Genomic DNA, 22,992 nt, shown 5'->3' on the forward strand with positions numbered 1-22,992 from the left:
AAAATAAGAAACCTTCATCGAAGAAAAATGACAACAATTAAAATTATTTTTATACCGAAGAACACGTGGTATATCCGGCTATTCTTATACCTTATCTGTAAACTCGTATAGTTGCCTCGTTAAATATTATTGTATTTTTTTACATTTTTTTTACAAACACGATAATTAAAATATTAACAAAAAAAAAAATTTAACTGATAAAAAGAAGGACAGAATAATTTATTTTCCCTATAAAATATCAATGGTTAAATTTAGTAACAGATTGAAAGTGAAATGAGTAATCATTTCGTAACACCCTGATGCACTTGACTCGAGTGATTATTCTCTTTTCTTGGTATAGGTCAATATCCACATTCCAAGAATCGGAAAATGGAGAAAATTTTTCAAAAACCTCAATAATTAAAAAAAATTTCAAATTTTCCTTTTTTAATTGCTTTCCTATTTATTGTTCTGCCAGTGAATAAAATTAACCTCGAGAAGATAAATATTTAGCGAAAGGAGGGAAAAAAAATGAACAGAAATTCTATTTGCCGAGATCTTGGAAACGAAATTTAATTAACAATTTGAATTAATTAAATATTTGAATAGCATTTGCTTGCGTTTCAAAAAAAAAAAAATTTTTTTTCACTCCTTTTCTCCAATTTGTTCTCTTTTTAATTTTTCTTTTCCTTTTTTACCTTCATTAAAAATGAAACTTGTATTAAAAATAAATGACTTTCAGTTGATAAACTTAAAAAGAATATTTTTATTTTTTTAATTTAAAATTATTAATTAAATAATTTAATTAATAATTTTAAATTATTAGTTAAATAATTTAATTAATAATTTTGTTGATCAAATTAAAATTTTTATTTTTTAATTCAAAATCGAGGGAGAAAAAATACAGACAACAAATTTTACTATTGCTACTGATAAGAAAAGGAATAAAAATCCCTGTCTTTGTTTTAAAATCAAATTTTTGAATTTCAAATTAAAGTAATTGAATAATTATTTTTTCGTTTATGTTAATTATTTAACTTACCAATTTAAATTAATTATTCTTCGTTGTCAGTAGAAGTTTTCGTCAAAGGAAAAAATAAAAGACAATCACAGCTCACCTGAAACAAAATAATAAAATTAGTTATTTAATTTTTTTTTATCGTTTTATACACAATATATTTATTATTTTTCTATCATTATTTATTAGAATATTTTATTTATATCTAAAATTTTTTATTTATCATTTTGTTATTAATTATTAATAATTTATTTATTTTATATTAAATTATATTTATAATTTAAATAAAATAACATTTTTTAATAAAATAGTATATTTATTTATTATATTTCAATTTTTGTTTGTTTATTAATTTAGTTATTAATAATAAATATTAATAACACCTTCAAAGCCAAAAGACATAAACTGTGTATAATAAATAAATATTAATAATAAAATAATAAAAAAAAATAAAATTAAAAAAAAATTCGTCAATTAAATTTTTTTCTTTTTCTTTCTTTGATAAAGTAAACAAACAAAAATGGTGTTTGTAAATGAAAACGGAAACCCAGTGCCCTAGAAAATGGGAGTAAAAGTGAAAACACTGTGTCTCTGGATTGATTTTTTTAAATGTTAAAAATGCGATCGACAAACCACAACAACCGAGTTGCAACCGCAACTAATTGCAAGAAGACTGTAATATTCGTCAATGGCAGGGATTTTATTGTTAGCCGTTAGTCAGGACTAGAATCAGTGTTAGATCGTGTGCATGTGGCAGACTGCTGGTGCAACGGATTTTTGCGCGAAAAAAAAAATACTCCGCAAAATGAAATGCTCACTGGAACGAACAAAAGTGCACGTTTTTCTTTCCCTCTCTCGCGACAACTAAATTATTATTTTTTTTTCTCTCTCTCTCTCATATAATATACGAATTTATCTCGTAAAATTTCCACACCTGTGAATTAAATCTTTCATAAAAAAATCTTTATCTCATTTTTTTTATTATTGCAACTGCAAGTCTCATTCGGATTCATATTTTTTTTTAAGAAACTTATAAGATTGCAAACAGTAATTCTCAAAAGTTTTTCCACAGTTCTCAAAAGTGTCACGAAAAATTTTCTCTCTGAATTGGAAAATTTGAAAAAGAAACGTTTTTCTACTTGACAATGGTTATTTCTTTTTAATTTCGAATAAATTTAATTTCAGTTTCGAAAAAATTTATTTTTGAATAAATTTCAGTTGGAATAAAATTTAATTTCGGATGAATTCAAATTCGAATAAATTTAATTTCTCCTTCACTATAATTTAAAATTCGAATAAATTTAATTGCGAATAAATTTTATTTCAAATAAACTGAAATTCGAATAAATTTAATTTCAAATAAAATTAATATCGAATGAATTTAAATTTAATGTCGAATAAATTCAAATTCGAATAAATTCAATTTTGAATAAAATTAATATCTAATTAATTTTATTTCAATGTCAAATAAATTTAATTTCGAATAAATTCAAATTCGAAAAAAATTAATATCGAATTAATTTTATTTTAATGTCGAATAAATTCAAATTAGAATAAATTCAATTTCGAATAAATTAAAATTCGATAAAATTTAATTTCGAATAAAATTAATATCGAATTAATTTTATTTCAATGTCAAATAAATTCAATTTCGAATAAATTTAATATCAAATAAATTTAATTTCGAATTAATTTAATTCCCAATAGAGTTAATATCGAATAAATTTAAGTTTGAATGAATTTAATATTGAATAAATTTAATTTCGAATAAAATTAATCTCTAATTAATTTTATTTCAATGTCAAATAAATTTAATTTCGAATAAATTCAAATTCGACAAAAATTAATATCGAATTAATTTTATTTTAATGTCGAATAAATTCAATTTCGAATAAATTCAAATTCGATCAAATTTAATTCCGAATAAAATTAATATCGAATTAATTTTATTTCAATGTCAAATAAATTCAATTTCGAATAAATTCAAATTCGAAAAAAATTAATATAGAATTAATTTTATTTTAATGTCGAATAAATTCAAATTAGAATAAATTCAATTTCGAATAAATTAAAATTCGATAAAATTTAATTTCGAATAAAATTAATATCGAATTAATTTTATTTCAATGTCAAATAAATTCAATTTCGAATAAATTTAATTTCGAATTAACTTAATCCCCAATAGAGTTAATATCAAATAAATTTAAGTTTGAATAAATTTAATATTGAATAAATTTAAATTCGAATAAGTTTAATATCGAATAAATTTAGTTTTGAAAAAATTTAGTTTTAATTTCGATTTAAGTGAATTTTAATTTTGAATAACTTAAATTTCAATTTCGAATAAATTTAATTTTAATATCGAATAAATAACAAGTGCAATTTAAAATTCGCATATAAATTTCAATTTCGAATAAAAATTATATTTTAAACACTACTCATGATAATAAATAATCAATGATAAAATAAAAAAACACAATAATCGAAGAAAAAAAATTATAAAGAAAAAATTATTTCTCAACTGAAAAAAAAATTAATTTGTGGAAAACGTTTTTTTTTTACAAAACTAACACACGACCGGATGGAAATAATGTTTATCTGACTCGTGGCGAGTGCTTATCATTCTTTAGAATGGAGAACGAGTCAAAAGTTTTTGAAATATATTTCTAAATTTTTTTTTTTTTGTATAAATTCCAAAGAGGCGGAATATTTTTTTTCGTTTATTTCATTTTGTTTTTTTTTTATAAATAGCATCCATTCGATATAAGAGAATCGTTTCTGTTAAGTCAAATGACCTCGAGAGCCATTAATGTTCTTGTTGGTTACATGCATTTCTCTTTGGCGAAAATCGAAATATAATATTGCATCAAAGTGAAAGAAGCTACACGATCTCATCCCGGACCTTTCCACACTTTATATACAATATATAGCTCTCTATCTATTTTCTATACATTGTATAAGTATAATATAAATATACGGGTTTGAAAAATTGATTGCACTCGATTTTTTTTTTACATTTTTCAGCTAAAAAATAAAAATAAACTCCGCAGATTTTTAATAAAAATTATTTTCTATCTTCGAAAAAAGAATTTTTGTTCGTTGAACAAATTGGACAAATAAACAAAATTTCGTTTCCAAATTGGATTCCAAATGAGAATTTCCATGCAAAAAAAGAATATGTAAAAAAATTTACAGAATTTTAATTAAAATTGTTTACCGACCAGGGGAGAAAATTAATATTTTCAAAATTAAAAATCTTGGCAAAACAAAATTAAAGAAATTTGTTTTCGTCTGATTTTCTGAATTTTGAATTTAAATTCTAAATTCCAAAATATTCTAAATACATAAGAAATAGAAAAAAATCGCTTCGTAGTAAATAAAATTCAGTTAAATAAAATATAAATTGAAAATAAATATTTGCACTCCCGGGAGTTATATTCTATTAAAAATTGAATGTGTCAGAATTAATTCTAATCCTCAACGTGTATCTAGTTCCTCACTCCTCGGATTACCGTCGACTAAGGATTAAAAATCCATATATGTATAATATTTATTTCTCTAGATTTTAAATCCAAAAGAAGAAATAAATGCAGGAATTTTTATTCAAATTGTAATTCGCGTCAGAGAATAATTTTTCTAAATCGAAAAATTAGAATTAGCCGCCAATTAAAATTATTGCTTATCCAATAATAATAATAATAAATAATTAATAATTATAACAATAAAAAAAATATAATAAATAAAATCAGAAAAAAAGTCAAAAAAATAGTTTATTTAATTTAGTGTTGTCACAAAAATTTTATTTTGTATTTCCCTGATTTCTCACTGATTTTTAAAATCAATTAATCAAAACTATAATAATTTTGCTAAATAACTATTTAAGTACTTCTTATTTCTTTTATCACAGGAAAAAAAATTTTTTAAATTTCAACTTCTAAAATTTAATAATTTCTAAAAATTAAAACTATAACCCTTCCAAAAATTCAATTACTTTCTACAATTATTAACTAAACTTCATCTTTAAATTAAAAATTATTTTTTAATATTTTTTCGAAAGTTCTTCGAGAATTATTTAAATACAAAATTTCAATTTTTTTATAATAATTGAAACCATTTTTCTTTTTAAAGATATGAAGGTAGAATATTTTCAAAAATTTCAATAAAGAAATTCGTAAAATTAACTCTTTATACATATTTCTAAATAATTTTTAAACGACAATAGTTTTACAATTACATACAATTAAAAAATGTCCAAAAAATTGAAATTTGGTAAAATCTTTGAAAAAATAATTTAAATTTAGTAAAATCTTTGAAAAATAATTTAAATTTGATAAAATTTTCTAAAACTAATTGAGTTTTTAAAAAATATAAAAAAAAATAATCAAATTTTTGAAGAATTTTAATTGTAAATGGTTTCTCAAAAATTCTAAAATAGTAAATTTTTAATTTACTTTGTTCAAAGCTAATTGAATTTTAAAAAATTATGATAAAACAATTAGTTTTTTTTATAAATATTGTAATGTAATTTTTCGAATATAATTGAAGAATTGTTGTATAATTTTTAAAAAAATAATTTTTTGAAGGATTTTTTTTAATTAAAAATTTTGAATATGATTATTTTCTCCAAAATTAAATTTGTATTGCAACAATTTTGAGTTGCAGTAAAAAAAAAAATATTTTTAACTAAAATTTCGAAATGTAAAATTTTAATTTTTAATTTTTACTGCAATTTTTATTGCAAAACTTATGAAATTATTCTTAATAAAAAATATTTCGTTCATTTGAACGTTCAGAAATTGCGGAACATAAAATGTTTGAAACATTGAAAATATTGAAAGTAATTGAATTTTAAAAAATTAGAACGAAATAATTCAGAGAATTACTTTTTTCAAAACTATTTTAATATTATTTTTAGAATTGATTTTTAGATTTTATTGTCATTTTTATTAAATTTACACTTGAAGATTTTTGATTAAAATTTTTGAGAATTCAATTATTTACAAAAATTTCAATTAAAATTCTTTAAAAGTTAATTTTTCAAAAATTGTAATAAAATACTTGAAAAAATGATTTATTTTCAATTTAATTTTACAAAATTTCTATTATTCAAAATTTTTTTAATTGTATATTTAAAAATTTAATTAGAAAAATTATTAAAAAATAAATTTTCAAAGATTTGTCTGTTTATGCTTTTCACACTATATAAAAATCCAAATAAGTTGCATTTTATTCTCAAAATTTGGACGAAAAGTCGAAAAAGTCGCATAATTTTTTAATATAAGTCGATAAAAGTCGTATTATTTGAAAATAGTCGAAAAAAGTCATAATATCCAAGGCCTGCGTCAGGGAATAATTTGTTTAAACCGAAAAAATGAAATTAGTCGTTAATTTTAAGTAAGATTAAAATGATACATTATTTATCGGACTCGTGCCGATTTAATAAATAATTTATTAATTTTATCTTCATCTCTAATTTATTGTCTTTATTATTGTGAAAGTGAATTTAAATAATATTATCAAAAAAAAAAAAAAAAAAAATTAAATATGTAATGTTATCTAATTTTTGCTAATCTGTTTAAATCAAAATAAATATAATTTTTAATTTAATATGTTAATATTTTAGTAAATATTCCTTTTGAAAAGAATTATCTTGATTAAAATTATTATATTAATTTACATAATTAATTTAGGTAAATTAATATTTTATTAATTATAAATTATTATTATTATTATTATTATTATTATTATTAATATTATACAATAATAATAATAATAATAATAATAATAATAATAATAATAATAATTTATTTCTGTTCATTTTCCTTTTACTGCTTTGATTAAAAACATTTTCGAGAAATTGACTTTTGTGTTTTTAAAATTTTTAATGTTCGTTTTGTAGAGCTTTCACGAAAAGAAGAGACAAATTTTACATTTTCGAATGTTCACTAGAGCATTTGAAACTGTGTTTATTATTTCACTTAGATCGTGAAGCTTTTATGCGCACGAATACTAAAACACCGGGACGAGTTTCTTATACCGGAAGTAAAATATGTAAAATACAATAAACAATATTTTAAGGAAAAGAGATCTATTCAAATCTCCAGAATTGTTGTTTTTTCTTTTTCTCTATAGATAAATTCTACTTTCCACGAGTAAATACATTTCACTTTTCGAAATTCAAAAAATAATCTCTTTCTCAAAACTGAATTTCTTTTTTTAGTTTTTGAAAATTTATTTTTTATTTCAATATTTATTTAAATTTATTAATTATTTATTAATTATTTATTAACTATTTATTAATTATTAATATTAAATATTTTCTAGAATTTTTAACTAAAATTCTACTTTAAATCAATAACATAAATTATTTTTCAAGGAATTTCTTTAAAATTGTATTAAAAATATTTGAAATTCTGCAATGAAAATAATTGAATTCGTAAATGAAATTTTATTATTTATGAAAATAGTAAATATTTAAAAACATTGAATTGCGAAAAACTTTTGAAAATAATTGAAATTTTGCAAAAAAATTTTATTTAAATTTTTGAAAATAATTGAATTTTTGGGGGAAAAATTTTGCTATTTATAAAAATAATTAATTTCTTGATTAAATATTCATTAAAATTTATAAAAATAATTGAATTCGTGCAAAGTAGTTTATTAAAATTTTGACAAGAATTTTATTAAAATTTTTGACAATAATTGAATTCTTGAGAAGAATTTTAATATTTATCAAAATAATTGAATTTTGGAAAAGAATTTCATTTAAAATCCTTAAAATAATTGATTCAATTCTAACTTCTAGGCATTCGAAAAAAATGATAATTCAATAATTTGGTAAATTTGATTTTGATAATTTGATAAAATTGATTTTGATAATTTGAATAAGTTTTATTTTGATAAATTTAATTTTTGAAAGATCATAATAATTTCCCTTTCAAATCGAAAATAACAATGAAAAAATTAGACGAATTTAAGGCAATTAACTCGTTAAGTTCCAAATTTTCCAAAATAAAATTATTACAAGTCCGTGAAATAATAATTTTCCTTTAAAGGACTCTTCATTTCGGTCATAAATTTCGTAATAAGATTTTATAACTTTGGCGAAATAGGCAAAGTTTCTTGGTGCAAGAAGAAGGTTAATGGTCGACTATAGTCAGTGACAGGTAGAAAGTGATTAGTTTCTGAAGTAACTTCTCTCTTTTTCGTGACATTTTGTGTCTGTGTATAAACGTTGAGTCCAAACGTAATCACTTTTAGATTGTTACGTCCGTTACAATCTCAACTATTACGTTTTTAATCAGCATTTATTTGACCTTTTATTTCAAAATAGTTTCCTCTTAAATTAATTCGCAAGGGGGGGGGGGGGACTTTCAAAAAGGGAATTTCCTGTTTAATGAAATCCAATAAACATTTCCGCTTTTTTTTTTGTCACACTTCTTCATATTATTGATTCATTGTATTCCGAAAAAAAATACAATTACAAAACATCGACATTTCCTGAATTCGTGATGTTGGCTCATTTACAAACGATTTTTGTCACCATAAATAATTTCCAACTCGCAGAGGAAATAATAATTATCAACACTTTCATTCCTGGAAAATACTATTTTCAAAAATTAGTAGAATAAATTTTCAAATCGAAACACATTTCTCTCCTAAAAATTTATTTCAATGGAAATAAAATATTTTCAAAACAAAACAGAAGAGGGTTGCTACGCTTTTGCTCTTTTCAAATTCCCTGAATAATTAATTTTCATTATTCTGACATTCTTCAATATATTAAATATATTGGAAATTAAAAACTTCAAATAATTAAAAAAAAATTCCATTAAACTTGAGAAAAATTAATTCTACAGATAATTCATAATTAAAAGTATGAAAAGTTCTAATTTTCAAAGATTTTAATTTGAAATTCATTTTTAAATCTTATATTTATTGGAAAATTCTACTAGAATTCAATTATTTAATTGTAACAATAAATATTTTATTAAACAATTAAATGTTTCTTAAAATTGAATTTTCATAAAGAATTTTATTAACAAATTTTCAAATAATTGAATTCTCAGGACAAATTTTAATAAAATTTTTAAGAATAATTGCGTTTTTAGCGGAATTAATTTAAAATTATATTAAAAATAATTGAAATCCAGCGATAAGTTTTATTATTTATAAAAATAATTGAACTTTTGTCATTGAACTTTAATAAAGTTTTTAAAATAATTCCATTCTTGAGAAGAATAAATTTAAGAAAAATATTTTTAAAGAAATGTTTTTTTTCAAAAATTTTTATAAAAATTGTATTTTAAATAATTGAATTTCTTAGAAAATTCTATATTATTTATAAAAATAATTGAATTCTTGCAACGATTGTTAATAAAATTTTAAAATATAATTGAATTCCTGAGAAAAATGTTACTATTTATAAAAATAATAGAATTCTTGCGAAGAATTTTATAGAAATCTATATAAATAATTGTTTTTTTTCGAAAAATTTCATAAAAATTGTGTTTTAAATAATTGAATTTCTTAGAAAATTGTATAAATTATTATAAAGAATTTCATTAAAATCTTTTAAAATAATTGAATTCTTTCAAAGAACTTTACTAAAATTTTTAAGAATAGTTTCATTTTTCGCTGAATTTATTAAAAATTTTATTAAAAATAATTAAAATCTTGCGATGAGTTTTAATATATTTATAAAAATAATAAAATTCTTGCAACGAATTTTATTAAAATTTTAAAAAATAATTAAATTCCTGAGAAGAATTTTATTATTTACAAAGATAATTGAAATTTTGACGAGAATTTTTGTTAATTTTTAAACAGTTTAACATAATTCGATATCTGCGAAGAATTTTATTAAAATTATTTTGAAAAAAAATTTAACTGTTACGCAAAGAATTTCATTAAAATTTTTGAAAATAATTTTATTCTTTAAAGAAAATTTAATTTTAATTGTATTGAAAATAATACATAAATTCTAATAAATAAATTGTAGCAAAGTTTATTAAAATAATTAAATTTCTTTGATAAATTTTAATAACATTTTTTTTAAGAATAATAACTTTTTTCGAGGAATTCCATTAAAATTGTATTAAAAATAAATGAAATTCAGCATTGAATTTTATTATTTAGGAAAATAATTGAATTCCTGTAGAAAATGTTATTATTTATGAAAATAATTGAATAATATATGAAAATAATTTGTAAATAATTGAATTTTTGGGAAATTTTTATTATTTATGAAAATAATTAAATGTTTGCGTAGAATTTTATTAAAATATTTTCTAACTAATTGAATTCTTTTAGGAATTTTTATTAAAGTAGTAGATATTAAAAATCATTAAATTGAGGAAAGTTTTTGAAAATAATTAAAATTTTGCCAAGAATTTTATTTAAATTTTTTGAAAATAATTGAATTTCTGAGAAGAATTTTACTACTTTTGAAAATAATTGAATTTCTGCAATCATTTGTAATTGCTTCAAAATTCAATTTATTTTAGCGTTTTTAACTAAAATTCTTCTGTAAATCCATTATTTTTAATAAAGTTTAATTAAAAAATTTAACTAATTTCAGAAGAATTTTAGTTTTATAAATATTTTTTTAAAACTAATATAAAATTTATAAAATTTATAAAATTTATAAAATTTATAAAATTTATAAAATTTATAAAATTTATAAAATTTATAAAATTTATAAAATTTATAAAATTTATAAAATTTATAAAATAAATAAATTTTTAATATAAATAAATTTTTTTTTAAATTCCCTGACATTTCCAGGATTTCAGGTTGTGTAGCAACCCTGCAGAATATTGAAATAAAACCAAAATCGTCGGGAAAAACAAAAACATTCAACAAAGAATTGCAGAAAATGAATGCTTTGAAACAGAAATAATTTATTGATTCGGAAAGTAGAAAAATGTGAAGCGTGACTTCTGTGAAGTATCGATTAATCAGGCAATGGCAAAAGAGAGTTTTCACCAAATGACTTGCGAAGATTTTTTTCGTACTTCATTTCTCGAGTAGAAAAAAAGTGTAATTCAAACTTTCTTTTCATAAAGTTGAAAAAAAAAGAATTTATATTCATTTTTCTTTCCATTCAAACAAACAAAAAAAACAAATTTTTCTTTTGAAACACAAGGCATTTTTTTTTTTTTTTTTTGATTTTCTGTCAAGGTCCATATTTCGAGTAAATATTCTCTCTCTCTCAGGGAAATTCAGACACGAAATTCAAATGTCAGAAGTTGAGTTCTCGGTGCAAGAATGGATTTATACTGTAAATTAGAACCCGAGAGAAGTGAAAAGGAAATGGATATTCTGACACAAATTTACAGTTACAGTTAATTTCGAGTTAATGAAGAATTTAATAGATATTACATTGCCGAGACATTAAACTTGAAACGCGTGCACTCTTGATAAACAAAAGATTAAAACTCTTTTTTAGAACGTGAGATAATTCCATTATTTGCATCTTGAAAAAAAAATAAGAAAAAAAAATAAGATAAAAAATAAGAAAAATAAATAATAAAGTTAACAAATAATTCACATTTTGTTCGAAACAGAGGAAAAAAAAGTGAAAAAAGTATTTTTTTCCTTGAAATAAAAACATGATCTCTTATTCTTCGATATTCAGAGTAATAACTGTGAAGAGGCGAGTAAAAAAAAATTCTTAAAGCACCAAAGATTTCTCGGATAAATTCTCAGTTTTTCTCCAATATTCCCAGATATCATATTACAGACAAATTCTCTCGTCGAAATCGTCGAGGGAGCAGATATCAGAAAAGATATATTTTATATTGCTACTGAGCACAGGAAAATCGATAAGAAAAAGGGTTTTTAAACTTGAAATCAGAAAGAAAATTTCATTCTCTGCGGACAATTATTTTGAAAATAATACAGGCCTCGGGACAAAAAAAGTCGCTTTAGTCGATTAAAAATCTTCTAAAAAATAATTTAAATGTAGTAAAATCTTTGAAAAATAATATAAATTTGATAAAATCTTCTAAAAATAATTGAGTTTTTAAAAAATATAAAAAAAATCCAATTTTTGAAGAATTTTAATTATAAACAATTTCTCAAAAATTCTAAAATAGTAAATTTAAAAAAATTTTAATTTACTTTGTTCGAAGGCAATTGAATCTTAAAAAATTAAGATAAAACAATTAGTTTTTTATAAATATTGTAATGGAATTTTTCGAAAATAATTGAAAAATTATTGTATAATTTTGAAAAAAAATAATTTTTTGAATAATTTTAATTAAAAATTTTGAATATATGATTATTTTCTCCATTTTTCAAAAGTTGATAAATCCATTTTTCAAAAAATCGAGATAAACACACATTATAAAAATATTAAAATCCTTAGAAATAGATTTATCACTGTTCAAATTAAGAAAAGAAATTTATTACCAAAGAATTTTCAATTTAAAAAATATTTTGACCCAACCTTGATGATTTTTCATTTTAATTTTTTTATTAGAAAAAATTACCAAAACCTTTAAATTCCCTTATTACAATAGACTTTAAATACAAACGCTAGCGTTTTAAATAGAAAAAATATCCACAAATGAATAATTTATTACAATTTTTCTACATTAAAGTTAATTTTAATAGTTATGCAAAATATTTTCAAAAATTTTAATAAAGAAATTCTTTAATATAATTTTTTAAAAATATTTCTAAATAATTATTGAAATAGATTTATACAATTACATAAAATTAATAAATGACATAAAATTGATATTTGATAAAATCTTTTTAAAAACTAATTGAAATTTGGTAAAATCTTTGAAAAATAATTGAAATTTGATAAAATCTTTTTAAAATAATTGAGTTTTTAAAAAATATTTTAAAAATTATCAAATTTTTGAAGAATTTTAATTAAAAATGATTTCTTAGAAATTTTAATAAGTCTAAAAAAGTAAATTTAAAAAAAATTTACATAATTTACTTTGTTCGATGGTAATTGAATATAATTCGAAGGATTAGTTTTTTATAAATATTGTAATGTAATTTTTTTTAAAAATAATTGAATTTCTAAAAAGAATTTTTGTACAATTTAAAAAAAAAACTAATTAATTTTTTGAAGAATTTTAATTAAAAATTTTGAACATGATTTTTTTCTCCAAAATGTTAAAAATAATTCTAAAATATTATTTTTTTAATGTAGGGTAGAGTGGGGTGAAAAAGCCATGGTGTAAAAAAGCCATTTGAGTTTTATTTAAAAACTATTAAGCCGATTTATCAGCTGTTTAGAATATAAATACTATTAGGTAATACGCAACTTTTGAATCTAGTTTGAATGTTGTACCTAGATTAATATTGTTTTTATTGTAATTTTAATTTTTTGTTGCTTTTTTGAAAACATTTTGGTGAACTTTTCAAACATATTACAATCTGATTAAGTGAACGAATAATAAATGTAAATGTTTGTACATAAGGAGAAAAGTATACCAAAAACGTATACAATGTTAATTTTTGGAAATTGAACTGAATTAACAATTTATTTTTGCTTTTCTAATAACTGGTCTTGGGTGTAAAAAAGCCAGGGCAAAAAATCCATTGAATATTTTGTGAAATTCACTTGTTTTCTATTTAAACTAACCTTCTTATTTTACAAAATTTCTCGTGTTTATTTAATAAAATAAATTAAACACGACGAAAAAGTAGTTCAAAGTGCATTTAAAAAATAAACAATGAATAAACGGTTGCAACGAAATATGTTATCTGTGGTGAAACTTAAAGAGAACTTCTAAAAAAGGTACGAAAAATTGGCAGTGCAAATCGAAAACAGGTAAACTTAATATAATTTTCAATTTTGCTTGCTAAAAACTCTTTCATATTTATTAAAATATTTTTCAAATAAGACTATTTGTCATATAAATAAAGGAAAACTATAAAAATACCTAAATTGATAACATGTTTTGCTAAAATCGTAGGGTGGCTTTTTCACCCCACCAGGTGGTGCAAAAAAGCCACTTGCAGTGCTTTCGTAAAACTCTTATAACTTAGTCCTTTCATGAGATAAAAAATATTTCCGTCAAGAATTTTCAAGCTTAATAACTAAACTTTCAATAACAATTGGAAATTTGAGAAAAAAATTTTAAGTACAGATTTTACAGCATCAAAAGTAAAAATGTGGCTTTTTTACCCCACTCTACCCTATGTATTTGAATTTTCGGAAATATGTAATCGAAAATATTGAAAATAAATACATAATCGAGTTTTAGAAAATTGTAATGAAAAAATTCTGAGAATTAGTTTATTTAAAAATATTTTAATATTATTTTTCTAACCTAATTTTCATTAATTTTCATTTTTATTAAATTTAAACTTGAAGATTTTTGATTAAAATTCTTGAGAATTCAATTACTTTCAAAATTTTCAATTTAAATTCTTTAAAAGTTAATTTTTCAAAAATTGTAATGAAATACGTGAAAAAAATGATTTATTTTCAATTATATTTTACAAAATTTCAATTATTCAAAATCTTTTTAATTGTATATATTTTAAAATATTAATTAGAAAAATTATTCAAAAATAACTTTCAAAGATTTGTCTGTCATACTTTTCATTCTAGTAAAAATCGAAATAAGTATTGCAGTTTTACTAAAAATTTGGTATTTTGTTGCAAAATTTGTAAAAAAAAATGTCGAAAAAGTCGCAATTTTTTAATATAAGTCGATAAAAGTCGTATTATTTGAAAACAGTCGAAAAAAGTTATAATAATATCCGAGGCCTGAAATAAAAATAGCAATTTTTTTCCTCTTAGAAATTATTTACGCGTAAGAAGCGCGAGAATGAAAATTTTCTCAATTTTGTCGAAGATGAAATTGAGAAGATGAAAATCTGAAGTCTATTGAAAAAGAGTAATAAATTTTCTTTTTATAAAAAAAACGATCGTAACTCATATTATTGAGAGGCTACTGCTTGAGTGCAAGAGAAAAATACAAAAAAAAGAGGGAGAGGGAGATGATTCGTTTGGCTTGGAATTTCAATCGTTTGTATATATGTTCAAAACAGGTTGGATACTAAAAGGGAACCAGCGTATCGCAGCCTTCGTAATTACCTTAGTCAAGGATGTTGCTAATGCTTTAATGGAAATCAAAGGAAATTTTATCCTCTATTATAACGAGCTACTAATCCCTATTAACCCACTTCCATTGAATTATTACATAAACCAAAATTGATCGAAGCACAAAAATTTTAGTCACAAAAATTTTAGTTTGGGAAAAAAAATCAGAACAGAGTTCAATTTATTCTTATTTTCCATCAAAATTATTTAATTTACTAGCAAATGTTACGCGCTCTAGCGCGCGGAACAAAATATTCAGTTAATTATTATGTAAATTATACAATTTTTAATTTTCAATTATAAATTTTTGAATAATTTTATAATCAAAATTTAAAAAATTCACTTATTATTTATTAAGTACAAAATTAATTATTATTGGTAATATTTTTAAAACTTTAAATAAAATTCTTCGCAAGAATTCAATTATTTTTATAAATATAGTAAATTTTTTTGCCAAAATTCAATTTTTTAAAAATTTTTAATAAAATTTCACGAAAGAATTCAATTATTTTCTAAAAACTTTAATAAATCCTTCGAAACAATTCAATTATTTTTATAAATAGTAAAATTCTTCGCAAGAATTCAATTAATTTTATAAATAGTAAAATTCTTTGCAGGAATTCAACTATTTTCATAACAATTTTAATTGAATTCTTTGGAAGAATTCAATTTTTTTAAAAATTTTACCACATTTCGAAAAAATTCAATTTTTTTCTAAAATTTTAATAAATCCTACGAAAAAAATTAATTATTTTCCTAGGAAAATTCTTCGCAAGAATTCAATTAATTTTATAAATAGTAAAATTCTTTGCAGGAATTCAATTATTTTCAAAACAATTTTAATTTAATTCCTCGGATGAATTCAAATATTTTTAAATATTTACATAAATTTCAATTATTTCCTAAAATTTTAATAAATTCTTCGAAACAACTCAACTATTTTTATAAATACTAATATTCTTTGCAGGAATTAAATTATTTTGAATCCAATTTCAGGCCTCGGATCGACTTTTGTAGTTGAAAAAAGTCGAAAAAGTCGATTGTAATCTTGAAAAAAGTCGATTGAAATCTTAAAAAAAGTCGAAAAAGTCGATTTTAATATTTTTAATATTTCCAATTCAAATATCAAAACAATGTACTCTACGAGGGTTTATTATTGCAATTGAATAACAAAATTTTGACATAAAAAGTTATCTAATATTTTATATAAATTATTATGATAATAATATTAGAATAACAGTAATTAATAAAATGAATAATACTTTTCTTATTTAAGATACTATTTTTCAACAAATATTAATAATGGGTCAGAATTTTTCAAACAGATCACCTAAAACTAAAAAATTTTCTTTTTGAAGCAAAATATTTTTTTTACTCTTAATATGGTTAAGAAGTTAATAATTATCATTGTTATTGACAATTATTATGAATAATAATCAAGTTTCTCTGATATTTGTTAACATTTTAGGCATTTTTTAAACAAAAAATGTTTATATCATATGTACATTCTTTTAAAAACTTTAAAAACTTATTAGCACAAACAATTACATTTGTTTTGAACAAATTATTTACTTTTTAAACAAATAAATGGATTATTTCTGCAAAAATATAATTTTTTTTTCTTATTTTAACGAGTTTAAAGTCAGGTAAAGCTCTACTCATGGAGAAAAATAGTTAGCTATATTTCAGCTAATTTTTAGCTACCTTAGCTATAACCTTAATTGTTATTATATGGATAGCAATTATTGTTAGCTAATGCAGCTAATAATTAGCTAAAATAGCTAACTTTTTTGCTAAAACAGCTAATTATTAATAATAGCTAAAAATTCGCTATCCATATAATAGCAATCTCATTTTTCTCCGTGCTTGATTATTGATAACTACATTATTGTTCATATGATTGTTACAACAATGGTAATTATTAAATTCAAAATAATTTTTTACCAAAATCGACATAGATTACTTAAATAAACATAAATTTAGCTGCAAAAAAATTTTAATAAAAAGAACTAAAGTTATCTATTTGTTAATTAAGATTGTTTGCAACAATTTAAATAAATTGTATTATAAATTATTATTTGTCTGGTGGTCATGCTAGACTAATTTAAATTGATTTCATGAAAAATAAATAAATAAACATGATTTTTTCTAAAAAAATATTGCAAATTGTTAACTTTGAGTAAAAAAAATTATAAAAAATTTAAAATTCAAAAATTGGTTTAGAGGGATCTTTTAGAAATTGTATCCCCTTTAATTTACATTTTATAAACAAATAATATACAAAATTATAAAAAATAAAAAAACAAAATATGTATATATTCGAATAGTGCAATTCAAGACGAAACAAACCCATATTTTAAAATTTAAATCTGTTAATTGAAACTCCAGAGAAAAATTTGTTAATTTAGCAGTATTAAACAATTCAATTGTTAAGAACTTTTACAAAAAAATTTTTTGGCTTAATATTTTCAGGGATTCTTCTTAACCATATAAGAGTAAAAAAGAATATTTTCGTTTAAAAAAAAAATTTTTTAGTTTTAGGTGATCCGTTTGAGAAATTCTGACACAAATATTTTTTTTAAGATAAGAAAAAAAGTTGAAAAAGTTGCATATTTTTAGAAAAAGTCGAAAAAGTCGCATTTTTTTTAAGAAAAAGTCGAAAAAGTCGCATTTTTTTAGAAAAAGTCGAAAAAAGTCGCATTTTTTTAAAAAAGTCGAAAAAAGTCGCATTTTTCAAGATATCCGAGGCCTGCAATTTAAATAAAATGAAAGAATTGAATTGTTTTCAAAAATTTCCATAAAATTCAATTTCAACAAGAATTTAAAATTCTCTAAAAATAATTCAATTATTCTGAAAATATTTTTAAAAAATATTATATAAAAATTAAATTATTTTCAATGCAATTTTTAAATATATTCGTCAAAAAAATTAAAAAAATTCAATTATTTTCAAAAAATAATAAAATTTTTCTGATGAATTCAATTATTTTGAATTTACTTCATTTTAATAAAATTCTTTATAGAAATTCAATTATTTTCGAAACAACTTTAATTAAATTTCTCGAAAGAATTTAATTATTTTCAAGTATTTCTATGAAATTCTTCAAAACGAATCTTTCTAATAATTCAATTATTTTTATAAATAGTAAAATTCTTTGCAGAAATTCAATTATTTTCAAAACAATTCTTCGCAAAAATTAAATTATTTTTATAAATAATAAGATTCTTTGCAAGAATTCAATAATTTTCAAAATATTTATTTTTAAAATTGAAAATATTTAAAAATAATTTTTGTTTAAAAAGTTAGGAAACAGAAAAGCAATTAACAACTAACTTCAAACTGCAAATAGATTTGTCCTAATTTTTTCCCGTTTTTTTTTCTCATCAAATTTAAATTTATTTGATTTCGACCATAAATAAATCTACAAATGGCTTCAAAAATGTTTACTAGAGTTTTTATGAATAATTAAATTCTTTTGACAAGTTTCTTTAAATTTTTTGAAAATAATATTTTTTAAAATAATTTTATTTGAAAAATTTGGAAAATAATTGAATTAAACAAAGAATTTTTTCAAATTTCTTAAAATAATCTTGTCTGTTCATAATTATAATGGAAATTTTGATTAATTCAATTTTGTTAAAATTTTGTTGAAAATAATTGAATTTCTGCAAAGAATTTTTTTGAAAATAATTGAATTGTGGAGAAAAATTTAATTATTTATAAAGATAATTAAAATTTTGAGGAGAATTTAAAAAAATTTTTAAACATAATTAGATTTCTGCGAAGAATTTTATTACTTTTGAAAATAATTGAATTGTTTTTTAGAATTTTATGGAAATTTATGAAAATAATTGAATTCTTGTGAAGAATTTTTTTTTTAAAATAATATTCAAAAGAATTTAGTGAATCTGAAGAAATTTGCTATTTATGGAAATAATTGAATTCTTGAGAAGAATTTTTTTTACAGTTTCTAGAAATAATTGAATTCTTTCGACGAATTTTAATAAAATTTTTAAGAATAATTACATTTTTCGAGGAAACAATAGAATTGAAAAATTTCAAAAATCTTATTTTTCCAGAATTTGAATTTCACAAAATTTCTATTAATTCAATAATTTTTTTTACATTTATTTACATACTGTATTTGAATCATTGACTGATTTTTTACTATCAAATTAATTATTTTTAACTAATTTAAATTTAGAGTATAAATATCTATAAAAATTGAAATAAAAAGCAATTTTTTAAAAACAAATTAAAATAAAAAATTTTTTTTAATTTGGTGAAAAAATTCCCGGTTTGTCATAAAATTCCTGGCTTATTCCCGATTTTTCCCGGTCAAATTATATTCCCGGCTATTTCCCGGTTAGTAGACATCCTGTATTCGTTTACTAATTAATCGGTTCGTATAATATTCATCGAAGCTCGTAATTTCCCTTCTAATTTTCTATAAAAATAATATTTAATGTGTTGCATTATGTTTCAAGTTTGAACTGGGGTAGAAAGGAGAGAGAAAAAAAATGTTTTGAAGTGGTAGAATCAGATAACAAATGGTGGCTGCCCTGTCGTATCCAGAAAGCGATTAATTCACACGATTGCATCTCGACGACTATTTGCAACATAGTAAATCGATATTTTCGCCTTTCGCCAACGAAAAAATGCATTTAATTTCATTGGAAAAGAAGATGTGCCGGCAGTTCATTCTCTGACGATTCCCTCGATTACGCTATATATTTTCTCGAAAATAAATAGTCAGTAACTGCTTTGCCATTTGGTCAGACACTTCTATATCTTTTTTTCTCCTTTTCTTTCTCTTTAACTTGGTTCTGAAATTTCTTCAAGATGAGCCACTTACTGGAAATATCGTATATCAATTTATTCCAACTTTTTGTCAGCGAAACGATTCAGAATTGAAGCGGCAGAACAATCTTCTTCGGAGATTCTTCCGTTTTCTGCTCAATTTATTTCTTATCAACAAACATTTTCTCGCTGGGGGAATGATAAAAAATTTGCTTCTCTCTTTTTTTTTACTGGAAAATAGTAACCATTTTCTTTATATCGCATAAAAGGAATATTTTTTTCTATTTTAAAATATATTTTTTATTCTCTGAAAATAGTTTCTGACTCAGAGATTTAGATAATTTTTTTTTTTTCTAATTTCAAGATAAGTTGTCAGATGGGAATGATAATTGGTAAAGTGACGAGAGAGACATAAATATTGAAGGAAAATTTTTTTGTAGTTTCTATAATTTTTAATCAGACGATTTAATTTGTAAATTAATTTTCATTTCAAGTATTTTTCTTTTATTGAAGAATTTTCAAGTGGGTAATTTGATTTGATTTCCCTGTTTACGAAAACATTAATTTTTTTTTAAATTATCGGTCAAAAGATTATGTTAAAACTAAATTACTAGACTTTAAATTCACAATTATAATTGTGATGAGGAAAATCACTATTACTGGATTTTCCCCTTTAAGTTAAATTTATAATATTTCGACGCTATTTTAAAAATAAATCAATATTCCCGTAGCTAGGAAAATGAGAATCAAAAGATTAAAAATCTGCTTGTCGACACTTCACTTGCGTGTCAATATTAATAGTTGATATATTTTTCGAGGAGAAAACATTTACGTTGGGAGAGGGCTTAAACAATATTTTTGAAGCACATGCTTCAAGCTTATAGGAGCAGAGAATTTAATTTAACTTCTGAAAGGAATGAAATACAATGATTGGCTAAGTTTACAAACGAGATTGTAAGTTTGCCTTTTCTTTTCTTGTCCTTCAGTTGCATCCTAGAATCTAGGACGACTGAGTTCTAAAGTTATGCGCACATCAAAGGAGCAAGTGCTGCATAAAATTTATAGTATGAGAACAAACACAGATAAATACATTGTAGGGTCATCCGCGCGGCTCATCATGAGAAAATATTAAAAAAAAAAAGAAAAAAAAAGGGGGCGAAAAATATCCGAGAGAAAAAAATCATTTTAATTTTTATTAAAATAATAATTATCATTTCATTAATCGAATGTTCTATCGAACATTCGATTAATGAAATGATAATTATTATTTTATTGGAAATAAAAAAACGAAAATGCAAATGAAGTGCGAGTGGGAATATTTTTTATGCCGCAAGAAATTTATCATCACTTTCGATTCGAGTCGAAAATTTGTAAAATGTTGACATCTTTTTTGAAAGAGTGAAAAAGAATGAAAGAAAGAAATAAAGATACAATCAGTGACCGTAACGAATAATTTCTGTGTCTCTCATTGTAGTCACGCGACTCCATGTTATGACCGATTTTCTCGCATGATAATTACCAAGTGCGCCTACTTTACTCCGACATTTAATTTGCAATTAAATGTCCAAACGCCTTGTTTTATTGGCTAATTGCAGTTGTTCTACTAAAAATTTTAAAACGTTGATGCCTGTGCGCACTGAATCGTAAATAAAGCACAAGACCCTACGGGAAACTTAACGAAACCAGGAAACTTAATTCTTCTAATTTTAATTACACCCCCGAGTCATTATGCATCCACAGAAATCAATAATTGTCGAGAGAATATGCAGTTTCCGCTTTTTTTTTGTTAATTACCTGAATAAAAACAAACATTTTTGAATTAAACAAAATATTAAATAAAACGATAATATTTACTTAATATTAAAAGTAAAGTTTATTTAATATTAAATAAAATATTTATTTAATATTAAATAAACAAATATCTATTTAATATTAACAATAAAGTACATTTTCCGGTAATTTATTCGCAGTTTGAAGTTATTTTTTGTTTCTTAATTTTCTTATAATTTTTATTTTCAAATATTTTCAATTTTAAAATCAACGTATTGAAAATCATCGAATTGTGGCAAAGAATTTTATCAAAAAATTTGATAATAATAAAATTCGTTCAAAGAATTTTATTATTCAGAAAAATAATTAAATTATCGCAAAAAATTTTATTAAAATTTTAAAAAATCCCAATTAAATTCTTTTGAAGAATTTCTTAGAATTTTTTTTTTTAACTAATGGAGTTTCTTTAATAATTTTAATTAAAAATTTTGAAAGCAATTTGATTTTATGAAGAAGAATTTTATTAAAAATTGTATTGAAGATAATTATTGAATTCTTGCGAAGAATTTTACTATTTATATAAAAATAATTTAATTGTTCTGAAGAATTTATTAAAATTTTAAAAATAAATGGATTTTATGTTAATATTTGAAAATTTAAATTCTTTCGAGGAATTCTATTAAAATTGTTTTGAAAAGAATTTAATTTCTGCAAAGGATTTTACTATTTATAAAAATAATTGAATTATTGCGTAGAATTTTACGATTTATAAAAATAATGCAAATGTTTCGAAGAATTTATAAAAATTTTAAGAAATAATTAAATTGTTATGAAGAATTTTATAGAAATATTTGTAAATAATGAAATTTTTTCGAGAAATTCAATTAAAGTTGTTTCGAAAATTATTAAATTTCTTTAAAGAATTAAAATTAAATATATTCAAAATAATTGAATTTATCACAAGAATTTTATTATTTTTTGAAAATAATTTAATTGAATTTCATGGAAATTTTTGAAAATAATTAAATTCTTTCGTGTAATTTTACTCAAATTGGATTAAAAATAATTTAATTCCTGCAAAGAATTTTAGTATTTATAAAAATAGTTAAATTGTTTCGAAGAATGTATTAAAATTTTAGGAAATAATTGAAGTTTATGGAAATATTTAAAAATATTTGAATTCATCCGATTCAATTAAAATTGTTTTGAAAATAATTGAATTCCTGCAAAGAATTTTACTATTTATAAAATTAATTGAATTCTTGCGAAGAATTTTCCTATTTATACAAATAATTACATTTTTTTGGAGGATTTATTAAAATTTTAGAAAAAACTTGAATTTTT

The 22,992-nt window shown here is 21.0% G+C and overlaps 1 protein-coding gene across 3 annotated transcripts in view; it reads right to left on the reverse strand.

Moving 5' to 3' along the window:
- LOC122507891 (polypeptide N-acetylgalactosaminyltransferase 5) overlaps positions 1–22,992 on the reverse strand; it is a 54,753-nt gene that overhangs the window by 29,681 nt on the left and 2,080 nt on the right. For 2 of the 3 annotated variants that reach the window (XM_043620873.1, XM_043620872.1), the window contains exon 2: positions 1,022–1,097. The exons of the other annotated variant lie outside the window; for it this stretch is intronic. The gene's annotated coding sequence lies outside the window, so the exon portion shown is untranslated. The remainder of the gene's footprint in view (positions 1–1,021; positions 1,098–22,992) is intronic. 3 annotated transcript variants of the gene reach the window in all.

Source organism: Leptopilina heterotoma, unplaced genomic scaffold, assembly GCF_015476425.1.
Source record: "Leptopilina heterotoma isolate Lh14 unplaced genomic scaffold, ASM1547642v1 Lhet_52, whole genome shotgun sequence".
NCBI classification, from domain to species: domain Eukaryota; kingdom Metazoa; phylum Arthropoda; class Insecta; order Hymenoptera; family Figitidae; genus Leptopilina; species Leptopilina heterotoma.